The sequence below is a fragment of the Lonchura striata genome, chromosome 1A (genome assembly GCF_050655825.1).
Source record: "Lonchura striata isolate lonStrDom1 chromosome 1A, ASM5065582v1, whole genome shotgun sequence".
NCBI lineage: Eukaryota > Metazoa > Chordata > Aves > Passeriformes > Estrildidae > Lonchura > Lonchura striata.
In genome coordinates, this window is record NC_140741.1 from 13,310,597 (window position 1) to 13,332,828 (window position 22,232).

A 22,232-nucleotide genomic window follows, 5' to 3' on the forward strand; every position below is an offset into this window, starting at 1 on the left:
CTTTTCAGCGTATCCCCTATGGATGCCAGACTTTTCTTCTCTGCATTTTCCTTATATGCTATAGTCAGACTGAAGAATAAGGGAAGATGGATTATACAAGAACTTTTTGGTGTTAACTCCTCGCACCTCTTTGTCTTCAGCAGGCAGCAAACCCAGAGGTAACAGGACACCAGGGGGAGATCAAATAGCCATCAGTCTGAGCAAATGCACCTAAAACACAAAGGGATGATAAAACATGGGAATGTCAGCGCAGATTCAGAGTTTGGTGCTTAGGCAACAGAGTGGGGGAGCAGCAGGGGTCATGCCTCACTCCTTGGTCACTGTTCTCCAAGGAGTTCCAGGCAAAGGGGCTGCTCTGTGGGGAATCTTGCAGGATCAGTAGGGCTGCAGGCACACGCGAAAGCCTGACCCCGCAGACCCCATTGTAAGAGGGAGCTCTTGGAGGCAGTTTTGTCACAGCCAGCCTCTGTGCAAAAGCATCGAATTCCATCAACTCCCAGGCAGAAATGACCCAGCTGAAGGGATTCCAGAGAAAATAACAGTGGCCAGATACTTATATATAAAGTATAGAGTGGCAAAAATAAATGCAAAATCAAAGAATGGATTGCCAGAGGTTTGCATTGCTGCATCTTCACAGAGGCAAGAGAGTTAAGAGAAGTCATGCAAAATAAATCTCTGTCCTGACAGAACAGCAAAGGACTTCAAAGCAGAACTGGGAACACACAGAGAGGGTACAAAAGGAGCTGAAAAATAAAAGAAAGTTTGAAAGTGGTAGGAAAGTTTGAAATTTAAAAAGGGGAGAATGCACTGGACAACAATGCAACCCTGGAAAAAACAGCTGAATTTATGTCTCTGAATGATGTGGATGAAGAATTATCTTACAAAGCCCTGTACCACAAACTTGATGAAAAATAAGGTTGCATCTTTTTATTTTCTCAGGATCCCTCTGGGTTTGGGAAATAAAGTTGATCTGTGACAGGTGTGAAAAAAAAAAGCACAGACAATCTTCCTCATCACAACAAAAAGCCATTAGACAGGAGATCGTGCCACACATCATGGTCTCTATTTAGTGTGAGGAACTGTTAGTATGTTTGGGGGTTTTATTGTGTTGAGTGTGGTTTTTATTGTTTTGGTTTTTAAATTGTGACTTTTTAAACAAAAAAACCCATAAAGCCATATATTTTAATGGCTAAAGGGAAGTAAGTAAATAAATTTAAATAAGGTTAAATAGAGGAATTGAGCTTGATAGATTCCAAAAAAATCAAACTCATGGGATCTTCCTGTGAAAAGGAAAAACTGCTTAATGGCTCTATAGACTTGAGCAAATTAGAAATTTGCTGAGTTATGTCTCTCTTAAACCAGCACTTCCCTTTTCTCACCCTTGCTCACTAATGGCAAAATGTTTAAAACTGTGGTAAACTGAGACACTCTTGAGCAGAGTGTTGTCATTCCTGCAAAATGCAACCATAAATTCAAATTCTCTTTAAACAAGTCGTAACAGAGCCACTAACACAGAGTGCAAATCATAAAACGAGTAAGGATAAAAACATCTGCAAATGTCTTGGTGTGCTTCAATGCCTTTCCAAGGGTTCAGGCCAGACTGAAGAGCTATAACATCCATTTAGAGCTGTGTCAAACTGCTGAGCACACATCCCAGACCCAAGCTGCCAGGAATCCAAGGGAAGGCAGCTTCCATCTTGGGTGCTGCACCATTGTTATATTTCATTCTGGCTCACATAAACATCAAGCCCTCAAGTAACTACTTTACCACACACTTAATCCCCAAGTAAAATAATGAAGGTAACTGTGCAAGAGCTACAAACAACCACTTTAACCAGCCACAGGCAGCTAAGGGCTTCAATGGTGGGAGAAATCCAAGCAGAACTGACTGATGCCAACAAAACTCTTTACAGCTGGAAAGGTCTCTGATATTAATTTCAGGATTTCAGAACAGCTTGCCTAAAGCCGTGGATGTTTGAACCAGAAGCTGGTGCAGTGCATCCTAGAAAGAACATCTAACAGCATTTACACAATCAATAAGTGCATATATAGAACCATTTGGCTGAAAACCATAAAGGTCCTAAACACTAGATAAAGATTTTTGTGAGAGTATCAAATTGAAATTTCACCTTGCTTGTCTATTGCTTTTTCCAAGAGAAAGAAGACTCCAACTACAGCAGCATTATTTTTTTCTCCTCTAGTATGGATCCATCGTTGCATTTGATTTCACACATTTGCATTGTGGAAAATTGTGTCAAACATTGCTGTTTCCATTAATTAAATGTCAGATTAAACTAATCTTTTTATAAATATTGGATATAATCTATTTACAGAGGGAAATTAGATCTGCAGATGCTGGGGAAGGAGTGTGGAGATGTAATTCTCCTTGCACATACTTTTCCCCCCACTCCCCGTTCCATGTTTCCTCTGGGGCTTAAGCATCTGAAATGCTTTTATAAATCCATCTCTAGTCTGATATTTAGTTGTGGAATTAATTGTTTAGAAATAACCACCAAAATCCATTTTTTCATGACCAAGATTTTTTGTTTGGTTGTCTTTTCATTGGGATTTCTTTCTTTTGGTGGGTTTGCTGTTGTTGTTTGGGTGGTTTTGTTTGTTTTGTTTGTTTTCTTAGGTGGGTTGTTTTTTTGGGTTTTTTTGACATCGAATTCATCCTTTTGCTTAGGAGAGTAAAAAAAAAGTGCAAATGTCTTTCTTGGATTCACAACTATATTCCCCAAAGTAAAATATATTTCATAGCACCCAAGATGCTTTCCTGTGACACATATACAGGGTTGGGATACCAAGCACTGATTTGGAGATGAGAATTCTGAGGGACCTTCTCCTAGTTTGGCTATCTCATTTCTACTTTACTTTTTCATTTTTCTCCCTGGTAAGAGGAGAAAACACAGTCCCGGCTTCAGGGTTGATGTGATTAGGAATGTTAATAGGTTTCAGCCTAACTACAAAGGTAAAGCCTGAGTTTGTATGACATGCTGAGGATGTCAGGCATTAGTTTTACGTTCAGGACAAATGTATTCATACCTGCAACCATTAACTAGGACTATCGACTATCCTGAGCCATTTGCCCCAGTGAATGTATCACAAATTCATTTCATTACATAGATAATGCCTCGTGCCTTTGAAACAGATGTAAACTGTAATCCATGGCTGAAAAATACACGGGGGTAGTAGTGGGTTTGGGGGGGGGAAGCTCACTGGTTTCCATTAGGAGATGCATTATTAAATTAGCATCCCTAGCAATGCATGAGAAGCATTTCAGTACACTGGGCACATTTGTAAACCCTCCTACTGCATTTGAAACTTAATCTTCACGTCTACTGTGTTGTACACATTAGCTGTGAGACAAAGCATTGGAATAGTGATTACAGAGAGTTTATGCCAAAAGCAGGTTCTGCTGCCCGCAGAACCTTAACACCACATCCCATGCCTGCTCCTTTCCCTCTGGAAAGCTCATCCTGCACTCAGTGGTGCAGTTTGCAGATGCCACTGCCATGAGTTCAGTTGTTACTCCCTCCGCTCCTCCACCCTGACTCTTTGAATGGTGCCTTTTTTAACATTGTCAGAGGATTCCTAGTGCTTCCAAAGGATGCACACCCCACAGGCTCCCTACAGAACTGTTGTTCCCAGAGATGTTCAGTAGTAGTGATGCTTTATCAAGGCTGACCTAGAATAGAGATTAGATAGAGCTAAAGTAGAATTTATTAAAAGGATCTCCTCCATGGATCCACCTTGGGCAGCACAAGAGCCCAGCCAGAGCTACACCCAAGATGAACCAAAATGGTCCCAAAATGGACACCTGGTCACACGGTCTCTCACTTTGATAAGTTCTGCTCCATTTTCATATTGCAGCTAATTGTCTAATTACAGCTTTAGCTGATGAATTCCCATCCTTCCTGTTTTTCTCTCTTCAGCCCACATTTTTTGTGCTCTTGAGCTGAAATTTGGGTGCTTTTTCTTGGTTCCAAGCTAGGAAAAGAATTGTTTTGTCTCACTACTCTGTGCAGAGAGCTCACCATCCCCTAATATGAAGCTCAGAACTACACACTAAAGCAGCACAGAAAGTGAAAAATATAAAAGCTAAAACCTAAAATATCAGTTTAGAAACACATGAATCTTCACTCTGTACAGCACTGGCCTGGTCACCTCACTCAGTGATGTCAGTTCAGCTGAATTCACACCATTATCCTCTGCAGCCATGGGTGATGGGATGGGGAGACACCTGTGGCAGTGCAGCACAGAAACCCACTATGTTCCACTGAGGGAAAGCAAGGTCAGCTTTCAGCCTTGCAGGGGCTTCTGAAAGCAGCAGCAAGGTTAAAACAAAATCCTGTGGATTTTAACAAGAAAGCTCAGTGAAAATGTGCATTTGAGTACAATTTGGGGTGACCATCCATAAAGAGGGTCAGACACACCACTACAGCAATCCACACAGATGTGTGCAGATTCCAGACTTATCAAATGGTGACATTCCACCTCTCTTCCCCCTTCTTTTAACTGGAAATTCCCATTCTCAGAGGGGCACAGCCAAAAAGTTGCTTCAAGTCCTAAGACTGCATTGAAAAGTCAGGTTTCTATGTACCAGAATAACTTTTTAACACTTGGGACAGACCCAAGTCTAAGAAGTCTGTTGCTTTATTTACCTCATCCCTGTGGAATTCTGAAGTCTACTGAGGTTATTTATAGACAAATATTCATTTTTCTATTGTTCAGCATTTTTGCAAACCAAGCATTCTCTTGTAGTATCCCACCTTCCAAAATCCTAAGTTCCATACTCACCGTTAGATTTCTTGACAAACACAACCATGTAATTTTGTGGTGACAGTTATTCCACAGCATTTTAAGGACCAGGAAATGTGGGAACAACATAAAATAAATAGCATATCACCGAATAATAATAACAACATGAATCACAATGCACTTTTTTTTTTATGTTAGCAGTGTGTAAATGAGCCAGTTTAAAGTTGAGCTGAGGCTGCTGCAATCTCTTAATTTTAACTGATCTGGAGTGCCACCAAAAATAACATGTCCTGACTGTAAGTCAAGACATGTGAACTTACGTAGAGCCTTAGATCTTATTCCTGTCCATGATTCTCCTTTTCTGCTTTTCATCCCCTGCCCTTTTGGATCCTGGGGGTTTGTTCTGGCCAAGGAAAAGTTGTCTTTTCCCACCAGCCTGCACAACTTGGGTGGGGACTGCGGTGTCCTTGCCAAGTAGCCTGAACTCTGGGGGTTTGCTCCAAGTGCACCAAAGCCTTCCAAGGAAACATCACCTCACCATGAAACTGTTTCCAGAATTCTGTAACAGCAGAAGATAAAGGATTCTCACACAATTTCTTCAGCTTCTAAATATGATTTGAAACAAGCTGATTTAGTTCCAGAAGCCAAACCATCTCAATTTAGAGTATTCTCAGCAATTATACATTCAGTCACTTATTTTAAACTCTGCGAGAACCCCAGCCTTGCTCTGGGGTCTCATATGGTGGTGAAATTCCTCCTCCAACCAACCCGTGCTTCCAAAGAAAAACTCCGCAGGCTTTTGCTGTTCAGTCTCAAGGCAGTTTATTGCTAGTTATCTAACAGATTGTCTTCTCGGGCTGTGGCTGCTTGGTCAGCGGCCTGGGCAGAGGCACACACACACACCCTGACATCCTCTCTGTCTGCTGTCTTCTTCGTCTCTCTCCCCGCCCAGGGCTGCTGCTATCTTTTATATGATATATTACGTATTACATGTTTATAGTTTTCCCCCAATACCTACTACCTATATTACAAAGTGCTTTTCTACTCTAAACCAATCTGTGAGTGCCAACATCACCAAGAACATAGAGGCAAGGAAGAAGAAGGAGGAAGAACAGGATCAGCCCACTTTCCTCCATCTTAGAACTTCTGACCCCCATGTACAAAGTAAAAACCCCCCTGTACAATACTAAAAGAATTTTCCCTCTACTTTGTAATTACTTTTACTATACTATCTAACCTTTTGTGACTGCTTGTTCCACCTCCAAAGTTGGTAACTCATTCCATGGCTCAAACTCAAAATCACAGCTGTTTCCAGCTGCCTGCCAGGGTCTAAAATGCTTCTGACCAAGGCCTGGAACCTCTAAAAATGTCTGAGAGACATTTTGAGTTCCCACAAAACTCAAGCTTGTTAAGAACAAGGCAACTTAAAATATAGGTATTTGGAGCTGGTGGATGAACAAATACACCAGGAAGAGAGAAAATGGTCCTAACACTTGCTTAAAGAACATTTGTCTTTGCACCGTGGCTGGAAAAACAACACAGAACTGTAATCTGTAATGTTAAAAAAGGTTACAGCCTTGCAAGATTTTGATTTTGTGAAACCCCTGCTCTAAGACTCACCTGCTTTTTTTCTTAATGCACAGGACCCAGCACTGCTGGACAGGGATTGGCATCCCCCTACTTCATCTTCACTGCTTCCCCACATAAACTGCAGACCAAAACCAAACCCTGGCTCCTGGCAGCCCTTAGAGTTATAATCTTCTGAGCATTTTGAAAATCAGAACACCTACAAAAGATAACTGAGGGATGCTTGAATCATGAGACAAGGAGGTGAAAGAAACCTTCAGCTAATTTACCTCACTAGCATGACATACCAACCATATTTCTTCACTGATGCTCAAGAAAAAAGTCAAAGGTGCTTGAAATCATAGGCTATTTCTGAAGTTAACCCTGCAACTTTTAGTTAATTATTCAGCCTTAGTGTTGACCTTGTTCTTGTCCTTGGTCTCCATTACTACGAGGACTTGGCTTTCTTTCACCTAATTATTTGCAAATAGACACTACATGCTGAAAAAAAAAAAAAAAAACCAACCATCAGATAGGAGAAGATTAAACAAAAAATGCAAGAATTGTCTATTTTATACTCTCTTCTGTAGTAGCGCGGCACACGCTCCCCTCGCCACGATACCCCGAGCGGTGCCGTGCTGGGCGGCGAGGGAAGAGAACGGGCGGCTGCTCCCCCTGCGAAGCTCTGCAGTCCCAGTCGGTGGTGCGGGAACAGACAGAGGTGACATGGGACTTAGGGGTGAACAGGATGGTTTTATTCAGTGAGCCCCAAGACCCCCTCGGGAGTGGGAGCAGAGCTTTTATACAAGAATTCAGGGAGATGGGTGTAGGAACAGCAACCAATGAGGGAACAGCAGGGGAGGAGTTTAGGGCAGAATTAACCCATCACAAACCTATCAGGGGAAGCAGGGAAGTGAAATAACACAAAATAAGCAATAGGGTTTCGAGTCTCACCAAACAGACAGGGAATGCTCTGGAAGCAGAGGAGGGGGCTAGGATGAATGACAGGGAAGATTCCAGGGAAAGGGCAGGGAAAGGGAGGATTGACAATTTGGGGATGAGGGGGTTAGGGGAGAGCTAGGGAATACTGACAACTGGGGAGAGGAGGAGATTAGGGATGGGGGGGGGAGGGGGGGGAACAGATATTGAACAAAAATCAAATTACAGACACGCCACCACACTCTTCCTCTTGTTGCTGTGATAATGTTTTACTGGTAACCTTTTACCAGTAGAGAAATTAAGAAGAGCATGTGGCAGGTCCTCAGCTGTGGAAGAAAGGGAGAGAAATGTCACTCAAAGCAGCAGCTTCTGCATGCTTCAAACTGCTCAGAGACACCCAAAGGGAGTGGAGGAGCTTCCTCTGACACCAAGGAGCACAATCCATGCTGGAGGAATTACAACTGATCCTATTGCTCCTGCAAACATGAGGGGAGTTGATGAATGGAGCTGGAGCTCAGCAGCACCCAGGATTTATTTTCTAGCATCATAATATGTCAGATGAAAAGGAAAGGCATACTCTGGTACCTATTACAGTGCCAAATGTCACAGGCAAGCTGAGTAAAGAGGGTCAGACCAGGCATTTCTGGAGATAAAGACTCCTCATCCTCAACTTGTATATAGTGCATGAGTGGGGTTGATCCAGAGCTCCTCTGGCTACCTTCCAGAAAAAAAACCCTCCCACATCTGCTCTTCCCACACCCTTCATTAATCCAACCGGCTGCTTCACAAAACTCCCATCACAAAATCCAACTGCTCAGCCAAACACACCAAGTACTCACAGAATCTGTAATATCTCTTCATTGTTCCTGCCTCCAGTGTTAGGACAACTTATTTTTTCCATAGTCTTTACTTTTCTCTGAGTGAGACAGAGAGACCCAGATGAACACTGAATGTCCTTTGAACTGGGAAGTGGAGGGACAATTTAATTTTTAAGAAAGAATTAAAAATATTACAGAGATATTTTATTTGCTCCTTGAGGTTCCACAGGATATTTGTAGAACAAGATAAAGATACAGGAAAGCAAGCTAAATTTGCTTAGATGTTTATTCTAATTAGTGAACATAGTGGGATAAATAGTACATGTAACGAATATCTGAACATCATAAAATTGCAAATCTAAAGTATATAGGAAAAATACCTTAACTGTTGTCTTTTAAATTTTACTTCATTTTCTGGGTCTACTTCCAACATGAACAGCTCTGAGTTACTTATACAAGGCAGTCATACATTACTAAAGTATCCTTTGTTATGCATTTCACTGTTTTGTAAACCTAAAGCAGGAAAATCTTTTTGTTCCAGCTGAGAGCTGCATTTAAACTTTTCACAGCTGAGCACAATGTCATGGGCTCATATTTCTCCAGAACCAAAAGAAGGATCTAGTAACACCTGCAGCTCTTCATGGAGCAAATCAAAACATGAAGAGCACAAATTGAGATGTTCTCTGTATATCCAGGGCACTAAACAAATTTGAGCCTGTTTTGGTTGGCTCAGTGCTCTTGAAATAAAAAGCTGCTCTAAATTCAGATCTCAAGTTACAGACAAGCATGCTCAGACTGTGACAAAGTTTAATTTCTGCAGGGAAGGTAAGATGGGAAATAGGGTTTCTGGAAAGAAAGGAAATAATGAATGCTGAACAAAAAATGTGTATTGGGGACAGCAAGAAAGGAACCTTAAACCCAGCATCATGATGGATTGCCAGTCTGGATTACACATCCAGAGTATCTGAAATGCTGCACAGTATGAGGAACATGGGAAAATCCAAACCAAAGGGCTGGGGGATGAGCCCTGCTGCAATGTGAGCATGGAGAAACTGGAAAACAGGCTCCCAGGAAGGTGTAGGATCATTTTGAGCATTACAAAGAACCTAAGTACTCCAAACTAGTTACTGCAGGTAACTTCCTGATAAGAATGAATACCCCACTACATTTTTGAAAGGATTTATTCCTTTGCCAAGCAAGATACACACAGGTGAAGGAAGGGAATTCCGATGATCAAACTACAGCTGTGCAGACTTAGTTAACTAGACCCCACTGCTAGCAACCAGCTTGCACAGGTTTTTATCTACAGGACAGGGCTCAGCCACCTACCCTAAGGTGAGGTGAATCACCATGGGGGAGGGAGTTCTCATGGCTTTTTGACTGCCAGAGCAGCTGTATGCGTGGTGAGATGCACGATGATGTCTAAAAGCACTGGCACCATCATGTCCCATTAATCCAAGCAGTAATTGGGTGGTACCAGCAGCAATAGAAGCCAGGGTGTGCAGGACCTTTTGTTTTTCTTTCCAGGGACAGGAGCCAGCTCCCACCCCAGTCAGTGTAGCTGTCAGCTGCAGAAACCCAGAATTATAGCTGGCTTAAAATAAACCCCCTCCTCTCAGGAACTGGTGCAGCATCATTCCCCACTCAAAAGCTGTTCAGCAGCTTTGGGAAAAGAGCAAGACCTATTTGCATCAACTTTCAGAATGCAGTTTATATAATGCTTCACCAGCCTTTTTAACAGAAAGGATAGCAGCTGTGGAAGTTCTGGAAGTGTTTTGCAGCATGCATAGGTTGGGAATGAGCATAAGGGAAAGCTCCTCTTTCAAGAACTCTCTCCTTCCTTTCTGCCACGGTGACCATGTCAACTGAAATCAAATTAGAAAGGTATGAGACCTCTCCCACAGGTGGGAATGCTCAGATCTGAAGATGATTGGCAGTTGCAGAGCTAAAATACACCCACAAAATCAGAAAGAAGGTTCATGCAGCAGCATCCATCTGATTGGCTCACTCTGATCCAGGCTGCTGCCTGGGGATATCTGTAATTTGTAATCCCCATTATAGATTGCAAGAGAGAATAAAAAAGAAACAAGAGGAAAAGAGATAAGGCAATCTTCCCCCAAAGAAGTATGCTTCAGCCCATCACTTCAATCCTTTCTTCACAACTAACTGCATGTCTGAACATGAATAGAAAAGCATAGGGAAAAAAAAAGGAAGAAAAAGAATAAATATGCTTCAATATAGCTGCCTTTTACTCCTATCTCCATTCTGTTCTTCACTGAAGGCATGGAAGATGTGTCAAAATAACACAAAATTACTGTGTTTCCTCCCATGCTCCCTGCAAGACAGGAAACACTATGGCCTCGTAAGAATATTTTTTAAAAAACAACTGTGGCTGATGCTGCACTGAGCTCCATGGAAACAACAATGGAACTCATTGCTGGACTGTAGCCTAAATCAGGGGTTTAACTCCATTTTTTTTTTTTTTAGTTTGTTCTCATTTTGTCCAAAACAGCCTACGCATCTCTGGTACAGCTCTGCTGATCCATCAGGAGCTAAGCTGAGCTCTCCAACTTCTTTTTAAACAAGACACCAAGCAGCCATGAAATGGCAATGACTTTGAGTACTTAGCTCAGTAACCCACAGGAGGAATGCAGGTAAAACTTTGTTGATTAATGCTGCATTATGTAAAGCCAGGATCAGATAAGTGCTGATATTTTTTCTATGCTTGCCATGATGAATAAAAACACACAAAGCTTTATTTCAAAATATAAATGAGGTTGGGCCAAATGATTCCTGTAGGTCTTTTTAAAATTAAACAGTTGAAAAAGAATTGTCAATCAATTTTATAGGGAATAATGAATGCTAAACCTCATTCAAGACTGTTTCTGTACTGGTCTTATTTTCCTAGCATAGCATGCATTATTTTGATCCACATATCAGATGGTATCTTTATGCCCTGCTCTTTGAATGATTTCATCTTTTGTGCACAAAGCCAGTAGAGAATCCTGAAAGACCTTTTCAGTTTGTTGATCTGAAAGAGTGTTTGAATACTGAAGAAGCCCAGCTATTTTATATCCTTGACTTCATTATTTTTACAAAGTACAGCTACATGTGTTCCTCTTTAGCCAATAAAGATGCCATTGAAAAGTATAAATATGACACTCAGTATGCAGGGTTTTTTTCCCTGGCTGCAACAAGATGTTCTGCCAACTAATTCACATTTGCATGACATTGTAATATTTCCATCAACATGGCTGATAAAAGTTTTGAAGGGCTGGACATTTTGAAGGTCTAGCAACCTTCAACATTTTCTTTAGGAAACTTCTGCCCTACCTCTTCTTGAGGAAAGGAAACAACAAAAAGGCCAAACTAAAGAACTAAACCAAATCATCATGACTTAAAAAATTACAAGTTTTGTTTAAGTTTTATATTTGTTTTCAGTAGGAAAGCAATTTTATTTTTTAACATTGTGCTGTTTTAAATGTTTTCATGAAATTGGCATCACAAGCAAAATAGACATTGAGAAAAGTTGGGCATAAAGCCAGAACTGGTCACACTTGTGAGTCATTGCAGACCAGAATTCTCCCATGCACAAAGACATGAGTCAAACACTGAAAGCAGCCAAAGGCCAGAAGCATGAGATAAAGGATAGCAAGGAGATAACTTTGAGCAGTTCCTACTTTACAAATCCTAGGAGTAGCTGGCAGACCTTGTCCAGAGAAACCCAACCTTGGATGAGCAAACAGGACCCACAAAAAGAATTCGACTCCCTCAAACAGCGAGAGGCCAAAGCACCAGGAATTCATGCAACACAGGAAACAATAAATAAGGAAATAGATATTTCTGATTGAAAGTAAGCAGCTAATCAGGATACTAAAACCTCTGCTACTCTAAGAAATAGGGGTCAAAGAAATCACACGGGATCACAGGTGCCAGAGAGAAGTGTTGCAGAATTTCTGAGAGAGGGCATGATTTATGTCTGGAGTGAGACTTGAACTACCCCTCAGACTAGGTCCTGATAAGTGGCCTTGGTGGGGCCTAGGAGCCTTCGACGCAGTGAGAAATTAGTTGTGATGCTGTTAGGAATTACGTTAAGTAACTACAAAGTAATAGGCTATCCAACTTTGAATTAGGGTAGAGCTGCAGTGTGAAAAGCCTGACCAACTTAAGACAAAGACAAACAATGTTAGCTTGCCAATCAGAATGCCTTTGTAAGCTGTAAACTATATGGAAGTGTATATAAACTGCCATCTTTTCACTAATAAACGGCGAATGTTGCATTAATCATATTGGTTCGAAGTGCGTTCTGTCCCATCCAGCTTTCCTGTTTTATGAAGACCCTGAGTTCAGAGAAGCACTGCTCTGTTTGCATCGTCAGACTCGGGTGAAGTGCGGGGCCCCCTCATCTCACCTGAGATGGGCTCACAAATCCTGGAAGAGGGAAGTTATTTTTTCTTCTTTCCATAAATAAAGCCAACTAAAATACAAAGCTTGAATAAATTCAGATCAAGAATATTGGACAAGAACCAGGCAAAGAGCACTAAAACCTCCTTGCTCCTCACTTCTAGCTTCAGACCCTGCTGCTGGGGGCAAGGAGAAAGAACACAACCCCTAAAAACCTCACAAGTTTCCTGTTGTGAGGCAACATTAACTACCTGCTTTAATACACTGAATAACGACAGATTGAGGCGCTCTACTTCACCATTAATTAGCTCATCAACATCTTGCAATCAGTAGTGTGCAGCATAAACAATTCCAGCCCTGCTCCACTTGAAGCTAACTTAATTTTGATGGGTATTTTGTGCATCACTGATTGTAAGTGTGAGCTGTTTTCAGAACTGATAACAGAAGTCTCAATAAGTGATAGAGCTGAAGCATTTATTTTTCTCGGGTGTTTCACAGGGGTAATGTTTGTGGTTTCTAGAACCATCATACAGATAAGGAATTCAAACTATCCTCTCATAATAGTATTTCTTTTAACATGGTAAGAAACACACATTCATAAAGTTTTTTAGTTAAAGTCTGAGCACACAGTGCTGCAGGGTACTCATTACCTGTAAATTCTTGTGCCCATCTACTGCCTCATGTAACACAGCAGAGCAACTCAACCAGGCCCTATGTAAGGCAATATCTTAGAGCCTGAAGTCATGTTTCAACTTAAGAATTTTAATGCTCTGAAAAGGTCTTTGGGCAGTAGAAGATAGCTGCTTTTGCTTCTTTTGCACTTGATCTACAAGACAGACCTTGCATCCGTTGGAACTCCTCAGTTTTCACTGGGATCATAACAGGGATTACGCTGCTCTTGCCGCATTAAATCCTTTCTAAAGGAGCAGGAATAAAGGTCTTGACTTCACTTAGTTAAAAAAAGCACTCACAGAAGGAGCAGACTCCAGCAGATCTCTAATTTATGGCCATGCAAAAACTCTGGTCAGAGCAGTTTAGAGGCCGACGTTCATCTCCCCACTGCAGGGCAGAATGATGCTCCTGTTAATTTGAGTCAATTTAACCTTTGGATTTACACTTCCTCATGGTTTTGCCACTAATTTGTTCACACTGCTCTTATGAATTGAAAACAAGCCTTTGAGGGACTTTTCCAGATGTCTTCACATGTCCATACCATTAAATCAGACAAAGAATAGTTCCAACCTAACTAAATACAGCCTTTAATATCTCTAAGCCATGGGTGAGAAAGAGCTCTGCCTAATGAGCCTCTGCCCACCAGAACATGTGTTTGTCAGTACTGCAGACTGATGCCAAGATTTATTATGTAAATTATTACACAACCATTTATTGAGTCTCCAGTACTAATGACTTGCTGTGAAAATAGATCATAAGCAGAAAAAGAAAATCAAGAAACAAACCACATTATTCATATCCGAGTGTTTCTGCCATCCAGTCCCCAGCCAGAGCATTTCTTGAGATAAATCCTGTATTCCACTAGTGACTGCCAATGAGTTTCTGTGTTTGTGTCAGCAAAGGCGCCTAATAAAAGCACAGACAGTGTAATACACACTGAGAACCAGAAGGGGAAATAAAAGAACCTCTGACTCATCTCACTTTGTACCCTTTGGATTCCATAAGGAAGTATGTTTACACAGCTCATTAAAGATATATATATTTTTTTAAGTGATGGTACCATCCATACATGGCCTGTGACATGGCCTGATGTTTCAATGACTGCTGTTCAGAAACCTCCCATTTAAAGGTAAAAATTCTTCATCATTTTTAAATGATTTGCCAGAAATAAAGGGTTAAAAATATATGCTCACAGCAGCACTCTTTCCACAGGTATGTAGCACCCACCATGGAATCAAAGGCAGACAACACAAACCATGGAAAGAATGTTTTATGGTGCCTCAGCTCCTTAGTGTGGAGCTCACCCTTTCCAAAGCACCAGTCAAAATTCCACACAAGTGAGCATTTACAACCAAAACCATCCTTTTCTATTGTTTTGATTTTTATATCTGCTCTACATTCCACCTACCTTTTCTTTAGTTAAAAAAAAATAATAATTCTGACCTCTGTCAAAAAGAAACATATTTCAAGTTAACAAGCTACCTTTCAAAAATATCTACATTGCAGTCTTAAAAGTAATTGACATATGAGTAGTTCCCAGCCCTCTGCTAACTAATTTTAGACATATAACTGCTGTCACCCTAAGTTCTCTAGGAAATAGCAAGGCACCTCCTGACAGCAGCTGAGATCATGGTGGTACAAGCTGCTCATTTCTCTCTCTGACTACAGGGGAGACAACACAATTATTTTCCAAACTGAAATGCATTAATTATGTATCTAAAGGTATCCAGGCTTATGCAGATATAACATTTACAGAGAATCACTGCACCTCAAGCACATCTGTGGAGAGGTAGCTCTTTTTAGCAGCTTTTAAAGCCCCTGTTACATCTTCAGGTACCTCATTCCCCCTGAATTAACTGGGAGCTGGTGAACACTGCTTAATGAAGCCCTTTCCCCAAAGCACCTGTGAAAACATTACCTCTGCTTTTCACCTGTTTTGGGAGTCTGAACACAGCAGCTGAGCACCTAAGGAGAGCAGGTAGCAGGTGATGGGAGAGGGACCAGCTGAGGAAGAGAGAAAATTGAGTTACCTTACAGGCACACCTCAGAGGCTCCCGAAGAATCCTGCTGGCTTTGTGATTGATGGAATTCATGAAGGTCAAGAAGCCAGGAGCTGTGGATGCCACAGCTGGCAGAGTTGCAGAGGGGCACAAGGCAGTGACAGCATGCAGAGTCTCCCTCCATGGGATGCACCACTTTAAACCTTCATTAAAGCATGCTAAGCAAGGGCTGGTGTGTTTATTTGCAAGATAAAATCATCCTTTTAGTAAAAATAAACTGTTACAGTCCAAACAAAACTTTTGTTGAAGGTAAACAGACTCAGAGGAGAAAAGCAGCACACACACATGAAATTGGCCAGGCTTATTTAAGCCTGCAAAAAGAGAGTTGAGGATTTACCAGAGCAGATCTGATAACATCCCATATGTAATTAGAAAAAGGAAAACAAATGCATCCTACTGTATCTAGCACATCTCCATTGCTGTGTGTTATGGGAAAAAGTGCAATCTCCTTCTCCCTGCTGAAATGGGCCGTTTCAACCAATAAAAATATACCAGCTGGGTTTTAATGTGTATTTTCACATTAATAAGACGCATAATACAAAATACTGAGGTGTAGGCCAACAAAATTAGGAAGGGGCATCCAGCTCCACACTTCCTACAGCTTCCAGCATGCAAATAATAAGATGCAATACCAACTTAATCATAAGCAATCTTAAGCAATACCAACCCATCCTTTCTCGTTAATCACTTAGGAAAAAAGTGTTTCCCCACTGGTGTGAATTTCAAATACATCTCCACATGATCTGATCCTTAGCTCTGAAATGCAGAGTTTCCCAAATGCCAGACTCTTCACTTCAGACACAGCTGACAGAATTGAGCCTTTTGCTTTAATACTAGGATCCACTACAAAGCAATGTGCAACCTAATGTGAAAGGCTGACTTGACAGCCTTGGATCAATGCTGCCAATATTTACTTGTGAAAGTGATAGATAGAGGTTTTCCATGGAGAAAAGCCAATTCTTTACGAAATAATTTCTCATAAATAATCAATTTAATTTTTCTAAGACATAGCAACATATGTTGCATTGGGCATGCTCCTAAATGAGGTGAATGGTGGAATGGCTATATCCTTCTAGTTTACATTATATTTAATTATGTTCTTTATTCTGGCTGAGCCAAATGTCTGCATTCAGCCATGAAAAATGCTATGTCAGGCTTCCTGATCCTGCAGCTGCAGGTGAATGTGGTTTATAGGAGCTGAGGTAATATCGGAAACTGGTGTCAGCACTTATCTGTAGAAAAAACAGCACTTCAGTGCAGGGCTGCTCGTTGTATTAAATAAAGGCTAGATTTTAAGAAAGTTGTGGTCCATTTTCTTCATTATAACCTATGTGATAGCTGGACCTAGCAAATAAAAAAGCTTTAAATAATCTCTGTCCCAGAGCAGGTTATGCTTCTACAGCAAAAATTAATAACAGTATCTACTAATCTCTGCAAGTCTCTTAAATTCTCTGGACCTAATAGTTGCCCTCCATGAAACAGATATGACATGTATTGCCCTCACAAAAGTCACCATGATGATGAAAAATATTTCTCCTATCTAACCCTTCTTTCAAGAAAAAAAAGTCCTTAAAAAAGGAGTAAAAACCTGATGGATACATGAGCTTGATGTAAGCTCAGGCACATTTTCCTTCATTACAGGAGACATGAAACACATGCGCATATGGGACACAGCAGGGCCTTCTGGCTCCGTTTTGTAAATTCGCTCTCTGATGGAAATTAGAGTTTTTAGCTCTTTGTCGAGGTTTGTGGTGGCCTCTAGTGGCATCCATGGGAATTGAACACTTCCCTCTCCCGGCTGCTGGGACATCCGAATGAGATCCATGAACCCAAAACATCCCTGCTCTGGGTTCTCCCATTCCTCGCACGCGAAAGGTGTGAAAGAGCTGATCAGCAAAGCTCTTCTGTAGTTTCCAATTTGGGATGAAAAATATAGGCTCTTTGAATGTGAGGAAATAACTTGATTTGCTCTCTATTTCTTTGCAACAAGCTCGGCAAATCCTTACTTTGTATTTCTAAATCTTTTATCCTGGTGCCTCGAATTAGTCCTCTTCCCTAGAGTTTCCCTCAAAGTCTCCAGGGCCTATGGTCTTTAACATGTTCTTCACCCTCAGTCCAGGGATAAAGAAATCTGAGGATGGTCTTTTCTGAGAGAGACACGTAGGTGAACTCCCAAAATTACCAGGACACAGTCTGACCATGCTGCAATAATGAGCAATGAAAAGGATAGTTTTAGGGCCTGATTTGCTCCCAGGAGAAATGTTTTTGAACTTCATTCCTTAAGCTGCCTTTTAAATATTCCTCAGGTTCATGTCAGAAGCAAAACACCACCCTCTGCTGAGAGAAGTATACACATTTTTCCTCACCACATGTGAAGAAACATTTCTGTGTACACTCTCAGGCCTGAACAACTTTCTTTGCTGGTGTCATTTATAATTTCTCTCTTATCTGTCTTGAAATCATCCTCAGGAAAAGATTTAATCATCCAAACCCTCTGCTGTACGACTGCAAAAATCTTTTAAATGGTTGTGCTATTTCTTCTTCCTCCCCTCAGACCCTAAGGCCAGCCTGCAGTGCTGTGAGAGGGCTCTAAAACCAGCATGAACTTGTAGCAGCCATGGCAGCGCTCACTTCAGCCACCACATTACTTCGTGTAGCAGAAATCAGGATCACAGGATGCTTGTCAGAGGTGTTGGAACTAGGAGTGCTGGGGGAGAGCCTAATGAAAGGTGAATTTGTCTAAAACACACCCAATCTCTTCTTTTTTTAAAAAACTCTCATTTCTTCAAGGGCTTGTACATTCAGTTTAATTTATGAAAAGCTAAACTGAATGTAAACTCATTCAGTTCAGCTTTTCATCTGAAATATAAAACATTGAACAAAGAATTTAACAATGACATGCTGTCTTTCAGCAGCTCAGCTGGCCTTCCAAAAGAGGCCAGAAGCCTCCATGGAGGAGCCCAGAGAGCAGCACTGAAGTGCGGGCTTATGTGGGCTGGGAAACTGAGTCACAGATAGAAGAGCACACAGATAGGACGCAACAAAGTCAGAAATAAACTCCAATATTCCCAGTTCCTAGGATCCCATCCTAATCCCTGAGCACATTCTTTTTCTTGGGAGGGTTGTTTCATAATGAACCCTTAAATCCCACCACCGTTCTCATCTTCCTCTGGCCAAACGATATCACATGTTGTTTTCATTACTGGTTTGTGCTATCCTTTGGCTCTTCTGCCCCACTCCAGCTCACTTGACTTGGCCCACGATCTTTTCAAAAGCACAGTGCAAGTATTAATTCTCTTCTATGCAAAGCTTGCCTAAATTTGTGGCAAGGACAAGGCTGCAGAAGAACTCTATCATGTGACTCCCAAATGAAACCAGCTGCCTATGATTTCCACGTCTGTAACTTTACACCAAATTATGTGAGCTGGAAAACCAATCTTTGGCCACCCTTTGACAAAGGGAGCACTTGTAATTATTTTTATTTACATTTTGTGCTGTTAGCATGGAAATTTGATTACAAATGTGACCTTGTCATCTCCTCTCGGTCAGCCCATTTTGCTGCTGAGCTAATTACAGCGGTGTGGAAAATCTGCCTTAATGGGTGGTTACATTGTAGCTGTCAAGTCTACTAATAAGAGACATTCAAAATTCAGTGGCTCCACCTCCCATGGGTCATTGACAGCAATTGCAAAGCTCTCCTGCAGTCTTTGCCCTGCTTCCTGGCAGGCTGTGAAGACCTCCGCCAAACTCCATGCTACTACAGACCATCCCTGTCTGGCAACCACAATGACTGATCTGAAATTAAATTGGGTTATTAGGTATAATAATTAGCCCAGAGAAGGATATTGGCAACATGGGCTCTCTGAGAGTAGCTGGGGGTCACTATTGTTACAAGTTTATCGACAAATACTGTGTGTCTTCCAAAAAGCAGTTTCACTCTCAAACAGACAGTTAATACAGGAACTGTCCCACGAAACATTATTGCCAGAAGTCTGTAATGTGTAAGTTAACAACTTAATTATCGTTTTGGTTATTAAAGCACATTATTTTCTCTTGAACCTGTATGTTAATTAGCTCTCTTTCAGCTGCTAGAGAGGAGTGTCTTGTTTCACCTCAAACATTTCAAAACTTCTTTCTCCAAGCTTCTTTATACTTGTGGGGAGGCAGAGATAAGAAAAAATGGGGTATTTTCCTCATTTTTTTCCACCTTACATCCTATGTGCTGTTCGTACTCATTTGTGAAATGCAGAATCTTTTCCTGCCATTATCAGCAATCTCTTTCTGGCTCTGATTATGATCTGAGCTGTCATGTCTAGTGTTGTAAAAATTGTTTTTGGAGATCTGTAGGATAAGAAAGTCCATTCAATTATCAGCAAAGGATCTCTCTTTAAGGTGTCCCATTGAAATTTGAGACCATGCAATTGCATTTTTTGTCCTAACACTGCAAGAAGAAACGGTTGTGACATCGTACAGTGACGTGCTTGTCTTTGTTCAAGGCCCTCAGCAGCTTTCTCAAGGGCTTCTCAGGGCTCAGGTGTGAGGGCTCTGGGGTCTTTCTGTCTGGGCTCTTGCAAGGGCTACACCTGAAAGTAAAATGACACCGGTAAATCTATTTCCTAAAGGCTCTGGCAGTGTGAAGGTGAAGACAGAAAACAGCTACAACAGAGCACTACCTAGTGGCTTTAACCAAAATAAAAAATTCAGTACATGGGAGCTGCATCTCTTAAAGCCTTGAGTACCAAAACCAAGCTGTGATTCACATCTCTTACCACCTGTACCCTCGCTGTAAAGGGTCTGTGTCTACAGCTCCCCTGATCTGCACGGACTTCTATTTTTTGTTCTTTGCCACTTCTCACCTTCTCAAAAGCCAGAGTTCAGAGACTCAAACAGTCAAGGCTCAGAATGGCTTCTGCAACCCATTGAGAGACAGGTAACATGAATGAGGCAGCAGATTTTTAGCAGACAGAAATAAGAGATGACATGAGATATCTTCTTCCTTCTTCGGAATACTGTGCACTAAGATATCTGCCATTGATATTATGGGAAATGTGAACATCCAAAAATAGAAGGTGGTGGAAGCAGGATCATGCCTCAGTGCCAGGTCTGAATTGCTATGGTCTATCCACAGCCAGCACCTTGAGGCTCAGAGTAAATCCTGCAATATATTTCCTTTTAAAAGGAATTTGTGATCAGGAAGAAACTGGCTAGTAGTATGAACTCATTGTAAAACAAACACATGCACAAATCCTGGTACTCTTCAAAGGATAATAGATTCACATCTACTTCCATCCAATTATTTCTTCATTTTTAGAGGGCACAGTGGAATGAAAGTATTCAGAGGAATGAAAGTATTGAAGCTTTATCTTAACCCTGCCAGATCTGCATAAGAAAACGTGGTTTACAGCTTAAGGTAAAAACATAGTTATTTGTAGAACCTTTGGCTTCCTGGCTGCATATCCCATGGGCTGTGAGCATCCCACATCTTCATCTGGCTCTAAGTCTCCAGTGAAGCAGACCTCCAGCAGAACATACCAGAGAAAGTTAAAAACTCTCACTTACCCAGCAAGCTAGGCATGCAACAAGCTCACCATCCCCACTGGCAACATGAAAGTGCAGATGTCCTTGGCATTCCCAGAATAATTGTTACCTTTTAATTTCCAGAAAAAAATCCAGAAATAAAAACATTTAAGTTGAGAACAACGGCAACAAAACCCAGATGTAAAAATCCTAGATCCTATGCCCACAGTTTTGCCTTTCAGAGATAACTCAGAAGAAAGTTCCCAAATCTTCATGGTTCTACAGATTTTATTTTCTTGCATAGCTTTGCCAAAATTTTAGGGTTTGAATGCCAGCACGTGAGTCTTTGGAATATGCTACGTTATGAAAATAATTCCTGTAGTTCTAAATTATTATATTTCTATAGCTCTATAGTTTCTATAGTTCTAAATTTATATATGTATTTTACATATATATGTATATATATATTTACCTAAGTGTCAAGCTGATAAACATGCTGATAAATAAGCTGCTAAACATGTAAACAAGTCCTGGAGAGTGTAAATTATAGCATGCTTCTGGCAGGGTCAGTAATCATTTGGTTTGCCTATTGATTTTTAACTCCTTGCTCTTTCTTATACACTTAGTGCTTCTAAAAGCTTGCTTGTGTTATTATCAGTACTGATGGCTGTTACACCAGCACTTGCAGACTAAAGCCTCTTTAAGTCTTATGTGTAACACAACTGCTCTGTGGTTGGTTGCAGAGGTGTCTCTTAGCTCTTGAATTGACCATAATCCAACTGAGCAGTGTGGGCTCAGCCAAGCCCCAGACAACCCTTCCCACTGCCTCTGTGGCCCAGGCAAGGGACAGGAGCAAAATCTTGGCAGGATTCTGGCAGTTCACAGTACCTAGAATATACATGCCACTGCAGGGTTCACAGATTATTGTTAAGGCAACTTCCCATATGCTTCTACTGTGATTTCTTCTGACTACAACATTCTCAATCATCTAAGTTTGCTTACACTTAAACTTAGTTTTATTCATATATTTATTTATTTATTTATTTTAGTCTTGGAAAAAAAGAACCATAGCAATTCCTTTAGTTAAACAATCAACACTAAAGTGGCTGAAGCAAAGGTATTTTTTAATGGAAACTTTGGAATGGAAATACAATTTGAAAACACCTCTTCACTACCATCCCTCTTTCCTGCCAACTTTTCACCTGGGTTTGTTTTCTGCTGTGGAGCCACCTTCACCTTACCCCATTGGATATCTCAGGTGAGACCCAAAACAGCCAGGGAGGCTTTTGCATAGATGAAATAAAGAGAATAGAGGTAGGCACAGAGCACGTAATTGGTGGTGCAACCCAAAAGACAGGAATAAAATGTGGCCTGAAAATATTTCTGGTCCTTCTGCTTTCCCACTAAACTTTCAGAGCATAGCTAAACCTTCTAAAATGGCAGTGCTGGGCTTGCACCCACTTTGGGATGTCCAGCCTGAAGCTCCACCTTGCAC

General features: G+C 41.1%; 1 long non-coding RNA gene across 10 annotated transcripts in view; it reads right to left on the minus strand.

Moving 5' to 3' along the window:
- The window catches only part of LOC146763384 (uncharacterized), a 57,704-nt gene that overhangs the window by 16,313 nt on the left and 19,159 nt on the right, over positions 1–22,232 (minus strand). For 8 of the 10 annotated variants that reach the window (XR_014952239.1, XR_014952236.1, XR_014952238.1 and 5 more), the window contains one exon: positions 1–22,232. This exon is cut by the window's right edge. This is a non-coding gene — a long non-coding RNA (uncharacterized LOC146763384). The other 2 variants (XR_014952234.1, XR_014952237.1) reach the window with 2 other exon arrangements.